This window comes from Balaenoptera ricei, chromosome 20, assembly GCF_028023285.1.
Source record: "Balaenoptera ricei isolate mBalRic1 chromosome 20, mBalRic1.hap2, whole genome shotgun sequence".
Lineage (NCBI taxonomy): Eukaryota > Metazoa > Chordata > Mammalia > Artiodactyla > Balaenopteridae > Balaenoptera > Balaenoptera ricei.
Genome location: NC_082658.1, coordinates 19,661,036 through 19,674,067, shown reverse-complemented (window position 1 = coordinate 19,674,067; position 13,032 = coordinate 19,661,036). Strand labels below are relative to the sequence as shown.

At 50.8% G+C, this 13,032-nt stretch overlaps 1 pseudogene; it reads left to right on the top strand.

Annotated features, from left to right (window-relative positions):
* Positions 1-6,624: 6,624 nt before the first annotated feature.
* LOC132355900 (methylsterol monooxygenase 1-like) lies at positions 6,625-13,032 on the top strand (annotated as a pseudogene).

Here is a 13,032-nt window from a genome sequence, read left to right as displayed (position 1 = left end):
CTGCCTTTTCTCTTCTCTTGTCGCCTCTGCACAGCTGTTAAACTCCACCGCCTCTTTTAAAGCCCTCTAGCTCCACTGATTCTGGCTGTGGAATGCCTGGAAGAAGGACCTTGGTCCTGGTCTTCTTTGAAGAAAGAACTCAGCAAAGAGATCAAGATTGTGAAATTGAGACAGTGTTTATTAGTAGCAAAGTACACATGGAAGAGCACACGGGTGAACTTTGAGTGAGCTGCTCACAATAGGGGTGGCTTAAGTTGCTCATACGGGTTTTCTGGGTTGTCTCTGGCTAATCATCTTGCTTGTGCCCATATTTGTTCTGACTCAGAGTCCTTCCTGGTGTGCACGTGCATCTCTCAGCCACGTGCATCTTCCAGCACGAAGGTTTCTGGGAGGTTGGCAGGACATATTATGGGCTGGTGACTCCTTCCTCCTTTTGTCCCTCCCCTGGACTGAGGACCCCTTCTGCGCAGGTGTCAGGCTGGGCTTTCACTTACTCAGGACCCGATGCTCCTGCTGGTATCTTGTGTCAGCAGGAGACCAGTTGCAACTGCTCAGCCTGGGGCCTATCTATCTCCTATCCCACCAGGACACTTCATCCAAAGACCGAGAGTACTAGGGGAAGCAGGTGTTCTAGTCCCCCATGCACCCTGCCCTGTGACCTGAGCACTTTGGGTGGACACCCAAAGGTAGTGAGACCAGAGCAAGGATTTGAGGCTGTTCAGTTCACAGCTCACATTGGAGAATCCTACCGTGGAAGGAAGGCAGGGGGCTGGATTGGATGACCTTGGGCCCTCAGTGCTGAAGATCAGTGGTGGGGCTGCTCCCAGAGCCCCAGGTGCTGGTCAGCAGAGTCTCTTTTCCCTCCGACCTTCCAGGAAGACGTTCTTCCCCTCCTTGTGCAGGTCTGTTGGCTGGTCTGGGAAGCAAACCCATGAGGCAAAGGAGGGAGCCAGAGGCAAGGAAGCCAGTGGGAAAACCAGCCCAAGATCAGAGGCCTCAACTCCATGTGTCCCCACCACCCCCATAAATCCAGACCCCAAGGCCAGCCACAGCAGGGAGTGGGGCCTGGGGCTTTATGAATGAAATGAGTGGAGAAGCACCTCGAAGCCAGCGAATGCACCCCGCAGCCTGAGGCCTGAGCCCTACCAGAACCACAGACAGTCCTCGGCACCAGGAGGACGGACAGATGGGGAGACAGAGCTGCGGCCCCACAAATCCACCCCCGCCACTCTCCACGCCATACATCAGTAGGGTTCCTCAGAGCCTCGTGGGGGGCCTGCGGGTGGCAGGGAGTTACCTGGCAACCAGGACTCTGGGAGGGAACGTTCCTCAAGGCCCCAGTTTCAAGACAAAGAAACAGCCCTGCCCTTAGGGAGCTCCACTCCAAGGGGGAGACCCAGGCCTTACCTGGGGTGTAGCAGGGGTTGGGTCAGGCTCGCTCACTGAGACACCTCAGGGCTCCACCACGACTCCCTCCCCCAGGGCAGGGCGAGGCTGAGGGTGGAGGGTGGAGACTGTGAATAAGCAGGGTTCCCAAGGGCTGCACTTCCAAGAAAAGTGACTCAGAGGCAGCGAGAGAGGAGAAGCCCTCACCTGGCCCAGTGGGCTCAGCTGCCCGGGCACCTGGGAGACTCCTGTGCCTTCGCACACCCTCAGGCACAGCTACTCCCAGAAAAGGGTCTTTGGAGACAGGCCCCTGTGCAGCTCAGGGAAGATTCCCGGGGCCAAGAGTCCTGTAAATGCTGGTAGGGTCGGGAGGAGACCTTAATGAACTCCTCTCCCAGAGCCCTGACTTCTTTCTGCCCGGAGCTCAAACGAGCTCAAACAGCGTTTGCAGGAAAACACCCACTGCAGGTGCCTGGTCTCCCCCGGGGCATGCGCCTTGGATATGTGCCAGCTGACTCTCCTGGGCACTTGGCACTTCACCCTGGCTGGTCTGCCTCCAGCCTGTCCTCCAAGACAGGCAATGAGCTGCCTGAAGGCAGAGCCCAGCCTGGCTCCGGCTCCCCAGGGCACTTTGCTCAGAGCACACTCACGATGGGTGTTTACAAGTGTTGAAAAACCTACTAGGTACAGTATTTCTTAAGGCCGGTCACGTGCCCGCATCTCCACCACCACCACCCTAAAGCTTGCACCCTCTCGGACCTGCCACGACCTTGGAACTAGTCTTCCAGCTTCCTCTGTTGACCACCAGTCCCATCCTTCAGCCATACCACAGCCAAAGGACCTTTCAAAACAGTGTCATCATGCTTCTTCAAACACTGTTGTTCCCACTGCTCTTGGGATGGATCTAAAATATCTAACCCGGTCTGCAAGGGCTGGGGCCTGGTTACCTCTCCAGCCTCGTCACTGTAAGCCCCATTCTTTGTGTACCAGCTGCACTGATTGTCTCTGGCTCTTCAAGTGGACTACTACCACTTCTACCTCAGGACCTTTGCACTTACCATTCCCTCCACCCGCCAGCTCTTTCTCTCTGCCTTCACACCCTTTGCCTGCCTAATTCTTATTGTCTTTGGACGTCAGATTAATTGTCTCCTTCTTGGAGAAGCCCTCCCTGATCTCCCAGAAGCAGGTTCCCCATTACATACTCTCAAAGCAACCACAGCTTTTCCTTCACTGCATCTTTCACCATTTGTAATTATACATATGCATGGTTCTTTCATCAATGTCTATTCCCCTCCTGCCCCAAAGTCTGTCAGCAGGATATAGACCACTGCCCAGCCCCAGCTGAGGGACACACCTGACCTAGAAATGTTCTGCACCCCGGTGGGCTGAAATTTGGGAAGTACCTGACCCAAGAGGTGAGCCCCACCCTGTGCCAAAGGTGTGCGGAGGAGGAACAGGAGTGGGGAGAGGCATGCATTCTCACCAAAAGGGAAAGGGAAAGCTGAGGAATATTTAGAGAGGGAGATAAGGTGGCCAAAAGGAAATGAGCTCCTGGGAGCTGTTGGCTTGAGGCAGGGCAGTTTAGAATGAAGGTTGCAGATCAAAGCCACAGGAAGTGGGCTGGTTTTTTTCAGTAACGGAAGAATCAGATCAAAGCCACACTTTCCTGTCTGGGTGGGGTAGGCAATTCATTCACTTATTCATCCGGATTCGTACGTTATCATAGGTCATTCAACAAATATTGATGGAGCACCTTTCTCTGTGCCAGGCCCCGTGCTATGCCCTGAGGCTACAGTGATGAGTGCAAGTGGATTGGACCCCTATTCTCCTGAATTTACAAGCATCTTGCTTAGTGTCCAGACCAGTTTTTAAGTGGCAAGATTGCAGTCCATTTAGTGAGTCACTGCCAGTATTTTTAGAAATGAAATACAGAATGGAATGGAATGGAATGGAATGGCATGGGATGCAATGGGAGGGAATGGAATGGGATGGGATGCAATGGAAAATATCACTGTATCCCACATAATAGGAAGAAAAGGAAAAACACTGTTTCAGTTGTATATGTATTACGTGAACTGGATAGCAGCATAAAATGTATTTCTTACCGTTGGTCATGATCAAAAAGGTTTGAGAAATACCAGTCTAAAATAAATATTATTTACATAATTCCATAAGCCCGTAACTAAAGTCTGTGATAGGGAGCACGCAGGGACAGAGTGCTATGGAGAATGGAATGGTACAAACCCCATCTGGTCGGGGCTGGAGAAGGGTGGTCAAGGAAGTCTTCCCTGGGGAGAAGATGCTTGAGGGAGGAGGAGGGGGAAGGGGTGAAGGAGGGGGAGGGGGAGAAGCTGTTAAATAGGCCTATCTTGAGAGGCCCAGCGTGGGGCAGAGACGGGCAGAGAGAACTATGTGGGCCATCTGGGAGGAAGGAACATGGAAACTTTAAGGGAAGGGGAGAAGAGGCCTGCAGTTTGGAGAGCAGAGAGGAGGATGGCATGACTTGAGGATGGAGAGGCAGCAAGGAGTCTTGTGGGGCTTGTTGGAGAGTTTGGCTTCTGAAAGGCAACAAGAAGCCACTGATGGGTTTAGTCATTCTTGTATTCAACAGCAGCTTGCCAGGTCATCCCTTGACCTGGCTGTCGTGGTTCTGGAGACACAAAGGTGAAAGCACCTGCAAGCCGCTTCCAGGCCAGTTGGGGGTCAAGACAGGTAGGAAGTGGTCAAGACAGGCTCTCATCCCAGTTGAGCAAACTGGTATCTTGGGCTGGGTTCCCCCGTGGCAGACTCTACAACAAGAATGTGCACGCCAGGGACTTCCCCAGTGGTCCAGTGGTTAAGACTTAGCACTTCCACTGCAGGGGGCGCAGGTTCGATCCCTGGTTGGGGAACTAAGCTCCCACATGCTGCTCAGTGCGGCCAAAAAAAAAAAAAAAGAAGAATGTGCATACCATGCACCCCAATGTTCACTGCAGCACTATTTACAATAGCCAAGACATGGAAGCAACTTAAATGTCCAATGACAGAGGAATGGATAAAGAAGATGTGGTACATATATACAAGGAAATATTACTCAGCCATAAGAAAGAACAAAATAATGCCATTTGCAGCAACATGGATGGATTTAGAGATTATCATACTAAGTGAAGTAAGTCAGACAGAGAAAGACAAATATGATATCGCTCATGTGGAATCTACTTTTTTTTTAATGATACAAATGGACTTATTTATAAAACAGAAACAGACTCACAGATTTTGAAAACAGACTTATGGTGACCAAAGGGGAAACATGGGGTGGGGAGGGGATACATTAGAAGCTTGGGATTAACATACACACACTATTAATATAAAATAGATAACCAAAAAGGACCTACTGTATAACACAGGGAACTCTACTCAGTATTCTGTAATAACCTATATGGGAAAAGAATCTGAAGAAGAATGAATACATATATATGTATAACTGAATCACTTTGCTGCACACCTGAAACTAACGCAACATTGTAAATCATCTGTACTCCAATTAAAGAAAAAAAAGAATGAGCGTGCCAGTCACTTAGTTGGGGGGTGAGCCCAGGGAACACTGGTAGGAAAATGGAAAAGTGACACAGAGAAGGGTAGGAGCCAATAGAGCGGGGTTGATGAGTGCCTCCCACCGGGGACCTCCAGGAGACCGCAAGGAACAGAGCTTCCTAAGGGAGAAGAGCTGTGGTTTCCATCATCTAGGTCTCATCTTTCACTGGCTGGGCCTGCTCCTGGGGACACTCCTGGCCTGTCTCTTGCACAGGCCGGGCCTGCTTCCACTGCAGAGAAAGCCATCTGGAAGAGTTACAGGGTTGCAATGCCAAGGGGATATGGACAGGGCACTTACCGTTTCTGCCAAAATCAACCTGTACTGTGTCCAGAGCATTCTGTGGTCCCTTAACTCATCTGCATTTGATTTAGGGTGATGACCTCGAAATCTCTAACTCCAGTTTTCACTTTTCCTCTGGCCTCCAAATCCTTAAATCAACCAACCATCAGCCAGACCTCTCCCTTTGGATGTCCCACGAGCACCTCAAGTCATCAGATCCTAAACTTAATTCATGTGAATCTCCACCCCCACCAGCAAACCTCCACCTCCAGTTTCCCTATTGGTATGAATGGAATCCCAATTACCCAGTCACCCAAGCCAGAAACCAACTCCCTCTTCCCACTGCCTACAACCAGCTGATCACAGCCCCTCAATCCCATCACCCCTTGGTCTTCTCCATCACTCCCAGCCTGAGGGTTCCCCACTGCTTTAACCCAGATCCACACATTGGCGCCCTGGCTGCCTTTCCCAGCCCCCATCAGGCCATCCCTGATGCAGCCCAGTCAAACCTTCCAAAAGACAGATCTGGCTGGGTTTGTCCCCTGATCGAAATCCTTGATGCCTCCCCAGCTGCCCTGAGGATGAAGTCAAACACCTCTGGGTGGTAGAAAGGCTTTTCCATCCCCTCCTAGCCAACCTAACATCCCACGCCATCATGACTACCATCCCACCACATACGCTCCAACTATTCTAAATTATTCCTAATTCCCTTGACACAAATCCATTCCTTTGCTAAATCCACTCTCTAAACTCAACATCCTCTGCCTTGTCCATCTGGCAAATAATCCTTTCAGTCTCAGCTCAACTCTGCCTCCTCTGGAAAGCCCACCCTGATTCCCCCCACGCTCCCACCGTATCTTAAACGTCCTCCTTCAGAGCAAGGACGTCATGAAATTGTGAAATTGTTGTTTAACCGCAGATCTGCCTCCCCTGTGAGAACTCTTTGAGGGCAAGGCATTATTTCATCTTTGTTTTCCCCAGCAACTAGCACGCAGACTGCTCCCAGAAAACCCTCCATAAATATTGACCAACCAATGAAGTGACCAGGCTCAGGTGACACTGCTGGACAGTGGCCGAGCTGAGATGGGAAGCTGGACTCTTTCCCACCCTCATGTCAACACAGGTGACACTGACCTGTTTAAGACGAGAATGCACAAAGTGGCCCTTCATCTCCCTGCACGGCGCTGAACCTTGTCAGCAGGACTCGGAGTTGTCAGGACAGTGGGGACAGTTTGCACTGAGCCATCCGCACTCTCTCAGGACCAGAGGCAGGGTCAGACCTATAGACAGGCTTTGAACCTGGGCAGAGCAAGGAGTTTCTATCTCACTGGGCACTACAGACAGTCTTGACTTCAGGGCCACTGGGCTCTACCCACATGGGCCAAATGGCCAGTGAGCATCGGGGCCAGTGATCTGCTGTCTGGTGGGTGACTCTGGACAAGTCGCTTCCCCTTCGAGGACATCAATTTCCCCACCTGTAAAATGGCAACTTGAACCAGGTCCGTTCCGGCTCAAAAATACTATGATTTTGGGAATTCCCTGGCAGTGCACTGGTTAGGACGCTGCGTTTTTACTGCCGAGGGCGTGGGTTCAATCTCTGGTCAGGAAACTAGGTTCCCACAAGCCACATGGTGCGGCCAAAAAAAAAAAAAAGTCAAAAAAAAAAAATACACAATGATCTTGACTGCAATCCCCCCAAGAAACAAGACTGAGGGCCAAACCAGGGACTAGTGACACGATGTAGAAGAACACAGTGTTTGGGGACGACTGCCCGCTGCCCAGCCTCTGCCCTCGGTACCTGTTGCCCTAAGTGAGTCCCTTTACCTTCCACAGTTTCCTCATCTGTAAAAGAGAATAACGGCAGCCACTCTGTGAGGCTGCTCTAAGGAGAAATGCCCTGAACGACGTTAACGTGCCTGCTGCACTACTTGACCCCTGGTTGATGCCATAATCGATGCGGTTTCTGTGCCCTGGTACTAGAAGACGCCTGTGGGTGCAGAGCCCGAGACCAGCTCACCTCCTCCCCTCCCTGCCTCACCCCCAATCCCATCTGTGGCTTCCCTCACCGCCAAGCTCAGCTCCTCGCCGGAGGCTGGCAGAGTCCCCAGGTGGCCAGGTGAGCGTGGTCAACCAGAGACGTGACCACCCAAGATCCCAGACCAGAGTGGCAGGGCCTGGATCCACACTGAGGTCTGGAGGGTCCGAGCCCAGAACTCCTGTCACAAAACAGCAGACCCCCGTGTGACACAGGCCCACTGGCTCACTGCCCACCCACTGTCCAGCCACTCTCCCTCTGTCCCCAGGTGACCCCACCGCATTCCTGTGGTTTGGAGTTTGCTGGTGTGATGGCAACCAAAGTCTTGGCCCCCTCCCACCAGCAAATGGGGAGGGGTCTCCAGGGGCCAAATTCTTTTTCAAATGAGATTTCCGTGGTTTCCTCAGCTGAGGCGTCTGCGGAGCAGAGAACAAACAATGTGGAATTAAATTTCTCTGTGGAATTAAACAGGCCCCGCAAGTGAAGATCTAAGCGTCTCTTTGGGCGTGGAGCCGACTTCGCCCGGTGCCAGGCTGCACTCCCACTGCCTTCCAGCCCCAGTGGTTGAGCAATCCCAGCTCCCGAGGCCATGCACCCCTTCCCCCACCAGCAGCCTCTCCACCCCATGTGACCTCAGAATTGTCACCAGAGAAGGGCTCCAGCTTTTAATGGATTCAGCTGAGACCCACCCCCGACCGGAGACATCTGGAAACCCCGAAACAGGGGCACCCTCCTGGGACGGGTCCCCACCAGCTGTGTCTGATGCCGCCACCACCACTGGGCGGGATATCGGGATCAGCTTGCAAAGACTAGGGGAGGAGGCGAGACTGGCTGTCTCCCTGCGTCCCCAGGGCCCCAGCAGCGTATTCTAGATGGACAGACCCCAAAAGTCACAGAGGAGAAAAGAAAAAAGGGGCAGAACCACCAGCTGACTTTCCCCAATCCCCAGCCCAATACCATCTTAGACCCTGGCCAGAAAGGCCACTGTACATGGGGTCTGTCCATCCAAAAGAATATTATTCTGCCACTACTTCAGGCATGAAGTACTGATTCATGCAACAACACGGATGAAACTTGAAATCATTGTGCTAATTGAAAGAAGCCAGTCACAAAAGACCACAGGGTGTATGATTCCATTTATATCAAATATCCAGACTAGGTAAATCCATAGAGACAGAGCACAGATTAGTGGCTGCCAGGGCCTGGGGGAGGGAGGACTAGGGAGTGGCTGCTTAATGGGTCTGGAAGTTTCCTTTTGGGGTGATGAAAATATTCTGAAACTAGATAGAGGAGGTGGTTGCACAACATTGTGAATGTATCAAATGTCACTTAGGGTAAACTTTATATGTATTTTAACACACTAAAGGGAGACAAGCAAGATCCTTGCCCCGTGTCCCCAGCTGTAGAGCAATCCTGCTCTGGCCGCCCCAGAGGAAGGAGGAGTCAGAAGGTCCTAGTGGATGTTCCCACCGGAGCCGTGGCCTCCCTTCTAGACCATACATGGCACACCAAGGACGATCACGTTCCAGCCTGAACAGTCCTCAGATTCTCCAGGTTCCTTTTCCTAAAGGCAAACCACACCCTGGGCCCCAGGGCCAGGCAAGGGACAGCTGTTTGCAGGGAGAGTGAATGGTATTTAGGTCATCTGGCCTGGGCTCTCCACCCCTCCTGGTGCCGGATGGAACCAGGAATGACAAGAGACGAGGGGTCAGACCACAGGCCAGGGACTGGGACCCAAGGGCAAGCCCTCCCTGGGCAGCTACCTGCTGGCACAGAATTCTAAATCATCAGAATTACGAATTTGGCCCTGGCCTTCAAGGTCATTATGAAGGTATATATGTCAAGATAGATGGGTAGACCATATTTGATTAACAGTTCGTAAGCTTGACTTTTGGCTTTGGAATATTTAGACTTGTGGTATTCGTCTGTATTTGTCTTCTGTTGCTGCATAACAAATGACCGCAGACTGAGTGGCAAAAACACCCATTTATTAAACTCACAGCTCTGCGGTGAGAAGTCTGGGTGAGTTCAACTGGGTTCTCTGCTCCCACAAGGCCAAAATCAAGGTGGGTTCTTATGGGGAGGTTCTGGGGAAGAACCCACTCCCAGACTTGTTCAGATGGTTGGCAGAATCCAGTTCCGTGTGGTTGTAAGACTGAGGGTCCCATTTCCCTGCTGGCTGTCAGCTGAGAGTTGCTCTTGACTGAAATCCTTCTCGTGCTTTCAATCTCTCTAGCGTCCTATTCTGCTACCAGAGAGGAGAAAATGCTCTTCTTCTTATAAAGGGCTCATCTGATTAGGTCAGACCCATCTAATTAATCTCCATATTTTAAGGCCAACTGACTTGGGACTTTAACGATATCTGCAAAATTCCTTCATAGAGTACCTAGATTTGTTTTTTGTTTTTTTTGTTGTTGTTGTTGTTTTTGTTTTTGTTTTTAATTTATTCTTTTTGGCTGTGTTGGGTCTTCGTTTCTGTGCGAGGGCTTTCTCTAGTTGCGGCAAGCGGGGGCCACTCTTCATCGCGGTGCGCGGGCCTCTCACTGTCGCGGCCTCTCTTATTGGGAGCACAGGCTCCAGACGCACGGGCTCAGTACTTGTGGCTCACAGGCCTAGTTGCTCCGCGGCATGTGGAATCTTCCCAGACCAGGGCTCGAACCCGTGTCCCCTGCATTGGTAGGCAGATTCTCAACCACTGCGCCACCAGGGAAGCCCTGTTTTTTGTTTTCTTAATTTATTTATTTATTTATTTATTTATTTGGCTGCGCTGGGTCTTCGTTGCTGTGCGCGGGCTTTCTCTAGCTGCGACGAGCAGGGGCTACTCTTTGTTGCCATGTGTGGGTTTCTCATTGCGGTGGCTCCTCTTTGTTGCGGAGCACAGGCTCTAGGCACACGGCCTGCGATAGTTGTGGCACGTGGGCTCAGCAGTTGGGGCTCGCAGGCTCTAGAGCACAGGCTCAGTAGTTGTGGCACACGGGCTTAGTTGCTCCAGGGCATGTGGGATCTTCCCGGACCAGGGCTAGAACCCGTGTCCCCTGCATTGGCAGGTGGATTCTTAACCACTGCACCACTAGGGAAGTCCCCCTAGATTTGTTTTTGATTGAGTAACCAGAGGATGGGGTCTTAGGATGGGGGCATCTTCAGAATTCTGCCTACCACTGCCTCCTTTTGAAATTTTCCCCCCAGGCCTTGAAACTGTTAGTGGGAGCCTGTTCCAGCCAAGCACGTCCAGCTCTTTCTACCTCAGGATTTAACTCATGGGAACTTTGCTTAACCTAGAGCAAGCGTGGTCGACATCTGTGATACAAATGCCACCCTTTCTCCTTCAAGGACTTGATGAAATGCCACCTCCTCCATGAAGTCCTCAGACTGAAACCCAGGCCGAATTAATCTCCCCCGGACAGCACTTTGCTGGTACCTCTCCTCTATGGCACATCCCAGCCTGCCTTAGGGTACAGCTGAGAGCTCTGAGTCCTCTCCAGACAAGGAGCCACCTGGGCAGGGGCCACTGGACATTGGACACTGTGCCAGGCCCAGCAGGGACCCAGAGACATTAATCAAAAGCCATCCCTGCCTTGGAGGATCCCTTACAGTCCAGCAGGGCCAACAAACCTAGTGTGCCCATCACTGTACATACCTTCCAAACACCCTGTGATGCACATACATTTACAAGTGAGGAAACTGAGGCTCAGAAACATTAATCAATTTTCCCAGAGTCACGTGGTCCATCTATGGGAGAAATTGGGTGTCCAGCTCCAGAGACTAAACCTGTAACTCCCACACTAAAAAATCTTAAAGAATTTGGGAATTCCCTGGCGGTCCAGTGGTTAGGACTCAGTGCTTTCACTGCCGAGGGCCCAGGTTCAATCCCTGGTGGGGGAACTAAGATCCCATAAGCCACGTGGCATGGCCAAAAAAAAAATCTTAAAGAATTCAAACCCCCTGACTTCTCATCTGGGGTCAGACACTGTTACTCGGGCTGTCACCTGCTGTACCCACTCCAGTGTTTCCACGGCTTCACATCTAAAGATGTCTTTCTCACACAGGTGCAATGGGCATAGGCTCTTCTCATAGTTCTTCAGGAACTCAAGCCCCTGACAGCCCACTGTGGTAAGGGCCTTGCCACCCTCCCCTGGGTCCTCCACATCCGGCCACCGGACAGGGGAAGAGAGTGAGCCAAGATGGAGTTTTCAGAGGTCAGACCAGGACGTGGCATGGTTTACATTTCTTCAGCCACATTCCACCGGCCAGAACTCAGCCCATGATTCTGTCTGACTGCAGGGGTGACTGGGAAATGTAGTCTTACTATGTGCCCAGGAGGGAAAGGAATTGAATTTGAAGAACAGACACAGGGGTGTTGCCATGAATGCCACATGCTTTGGCCACATGTGGCTCCAGGGGTGCTGTATGCAAAGGGCTGCCTGGTGTCGTCAGTGACAACAGAACTAAGCTCAAGAAGTGAAGACAGGGGTGCCTAGCGAAGCTCCGGAGGTGGCGGCCGCAGACCCAGCAGCGTGCAGAATTATAAGGCTGTCTGCTGAGATTTGAAGAATGGCAACAAAAGAAAGTATCAGCATCTTTTATAACATTTCTTTTTTTTTTTTAATAAATTTATTTATTTATTTATTTTTGGCTGTGTTGGGTCTTCGCTTCTGTGCGAGGGCTTTCTCCAGTTGCGGCGAGCGGGGGCCACTCTTCATTGTGGTGCGCGGACCTATCACCGTCGTGGCCTCTCCCGTTGCGGAGCACAGGCTCCAGACGCGCAGGCTCAGCAGTTGTGGCTCACGGGCTTAGTCGCTCCGTGGCATGTAGGATCCTCCCAGGCCAGGGCTCGAACCCGTGTCTCCTGCATTGGCAGGCAGATTCTCAACCACTGCGCCACCAGGGAAGCCCAGTATCAGCATCTTTAGTTCAGCATCCCTGGCTGTGGGATATGTAGATTCACTTTTACCTGAGAATCCTCTGCAGGAACCATTTTAAAATGCTTGGAACTATATGTTGAATAATTATACAAAGTTCCAGATTGCAACATGGGGATCCCTCATAGTTCATGAGGTCCTTTATTACTTGCTCTGTTTACCTGGATTTTTGTTTCAATTTATACCTTACATGAAAAAGTACAAAATTCAAAAGGATAAACCAGAAACGTGGGAAAATCAGTGGAAATATTTTAAAGTACTTCTCTTTAATCCCTTTTGTATCCAGCATCTTTGATTTGTGGAACCTATTATTTTACAGAGTATTTCAATATTCCTTATGATTGGGAAACAATGCCACGATGGTACATGCTTTTGGCAAGATGCTTTGGCTGTGCAGTGATTGCGGATACCTGGCACTATTTCCTGCATAGGCTCTTAAACCACAAAAAATACATAAGCATATTCATAAAATTTGTCATGAGTTTCAGGCTCCATTTGGAATGGAAGCTGAATATGCACATCCTCTGGAAACCCTAATTCTTGGAACTGGATATATCATTGGAATCATGCTTTTATGTGATCCTGTTATTCTTCTTTGGGCCTGGGTGACCGTTCATTTGACAGAAACTGTTGATGTCCGTAGTGGTTACGACATTCCTCTCAACCCTTTAAATCTCATTCCTTTCTATGCTGGTTCTCAGCAACACGATTTCCACCACGTGAACTTCATCGGAAACTATGCTTCGACATTTACATGGTGGGATAGACTTTTTGGAACAGACTCTCAATTTATTGCCTACAATGAGAAGGTGAAGAAGGTTGAGAAAAAGACTGAATAA